This window comes from Cicer arietinum, chromosome 1 (genome assembly GCF_000331145.2).
Source record: "Cicer arietinum cultivar CDC Frontier isolate Library 1 chromosome 1, Cicar.CDCFrontier_v2.0, whole genome shotgun sequence".
Classification (NCBI taxonomy): Eukaryota; Viridiplantae; Streptophyta; class Magnoliopsida; order Fabales; family Fabaceae; genus Cicer; species Cicer arietinum.
In genome coordinates, this window is record NC_021160.2 from 47,443,163 (window position 1) to 47,445,652 (window position 2,490).

Consider the following 2,490-nt stretch of genomic DNA (forward strand, 5'->3'; position numbering starts at 1 on the left):
TTGTTGAGATGGAAAAACGCTTTGTAAAAAGTGATAAGGCTGAAACAAGTTCTTTGCTTCAGAATTTAATTTCCATGAAGTATCAAGGCAAGGGAAATATAAGAGAGCACATTATGATGATGTCCAACATTGCTTCTAAGCTTAAAGGTCTAAAGCTTGAGTTGTCAGATGACTTACTCATTCATTTAGTATTGCTGTCTCTTCCTTCGCAATTCAGTCAGTTTAAGGTGACTTATAATTGTCAAAAGGAGAAATGGACTCTTAATGAGCTCATTTCATTATGTGTGCAAGAAGAGGACAGGCTGAAGCAAGATAGGACTGAAAGTGCTCACTTTACTAGCATCTCTAAAGACAAGGGCAAAAGGAAAAGAATTGAGGAGCCCAAGAACAAAGCTGCTGCTAAGGGTCCAGAACAAAAGAAGCAGACTAAGGATAACAACTGCTTCTTCTGCAGGAGTTCTGGACACGTGAAGAAGGATTGTGCCAAATATCACGCTTGGCGTGTTAAGAAAGGTATGATTCTGTCTTTGGTCTGTTCTGAGGTTAATTTAGCTTCAGTACCTAGAAACACTTGGTGGTTAGACTCTGGTGCAACTACTAACATCAGTGTTTCAATGCAGGGTTGCCTGAACTTCCGAAAGCCTAGTGATACTGAAAGATGGATCTATGTAGGAGATGGGAAGAAGGTAGAAGTTGAAGCCATAGGAAAATTTAGATTATTATTAAGTTCCGGTCATTATTTGGATTTAAAAGACACTTTTGTTGTACCGTCATTTAGACGGAATTTGATCTCTATTTCTTATTTGGACAAATCAGGATATTATTGTTCATTCGGGAATAAAGAATTTACTTTGTCTTTAAATTCGAATGTTGTTGGAACCGGTTTACTTTCTGGTTATGATAATCTTTATTTGTTGGAAACTGTGGCTAACTATAATGAAACCTTGAATGTGGAATCACGTGGTACTAAGCGGAAAATTGACAATTTCAATTCAGGGGTGCTTTGGCACAAGCGTCTAGGTCACATCTCTAAAAATAGAGTTGAACGACTTGTGTCAGATGGAATTTTAGATTCCATTGACTTCACAGACTTTAACGTTTGTGTAGCATGCATTAAAGGAAAACAGACTAAAGATAAGAAATTAGGCGCATATAGAGCTACAGACGTCTTAGAATTGATACATACGGACATCTGTGGGCCATTTCCAACTCCTTCTTGGAATGGTCAACAATATTTTATATCATTCATAGACGATTATTCTAGATATGCCTACCTTTACCTAATTCACGAAAAGTCCCAATCAATAGACGTGTTCAAATCCTTTAAGGCAGAAGTTGAGAATCAACTTAATAAAAGAATTAAAAAGGTCAAATCTGATCGTGGTGGTGAATACTACGGCAGATATGACGGTTCAGGTGAACAACGTCCGGGACCATTTGCCAAATACCTAGAGGAATGTGGAATCGTCCCACAATACACTATGCCGGGGTCACCCAGCATGAATGGTGTAGCTGAAAGACGAAACAGGACTCTTAAGGATATGGTAAGGAGTATGATTTGTCATTCCACCTTGCCAGAGTCACTCTGGGGAGAGGCATTAAAAACAGCAGCATACATTCTTAATAGAGTACCAACTAAGGCAGCGGCTAAAACACCTTATGAGCTTTGGATTGGGCGTAAGCCTAGTCTGAAGCACCTTCATGTTTGGGGATGTCCAGCTGAGGCAAGGCCTTATAGGCCGAATGAAAAGAAATTTGAACCCCGAACAATTAGCAGCTATTTTATAGGGTACTCAGAAAAATCAAGGGGCTATAAATTTTATGATCCTAATTTGAGAACAATTTTTGAGACGGGAACGGCAACGTTCTTTGAGGATATTGAGTTTGGGGGGAAGATTAAGGTTAAAGATTTTGTCTTTGAGGAAGAATCGGTAACAATTCCAGAACTGATTCTTCCACCAATTGACTTTCCCATTATTGAACAAACTCAAGATGATCTGGTTGTTCAGGAAGAACAAAATCCAGATCAAATTCAAGATCCTCAAGAACAAGTGCCTCAAGAGCCAGCTCCATTGCGGAGATCCACTAGAGAAAGGAAAAATGCTATTTCGGATGATTATGTAGTATTTATCAATGAGGTAGAGGAAAATGTTGGCATGACGGAAGACGACCCAGTCAACTTTCATCAAGCCATGCAAGATTCTCGTTCAGATAAGTGGATCGAAGCAATGAATGAGGAGTACAAGTCTATGCAAGACAATTCAGTTTGGGAACTTATCCCATTACCTGAAGGAAAGAAACCCATTGGTTGCAAATGGATTTTTAAAACCAAGCGGGATTCCAATGGTAATGTGGAGAGATATAAGGCACGTCTTGTAGCTAAGGGTTATACTCAAAAGGAAGGGATTGATTATAAAGAGACTTTCTCTCCGGTTTCATCGAAGGACTCTTTAAGAATAATCATGGCTCTTGTTGCTCACTTTAATTTGG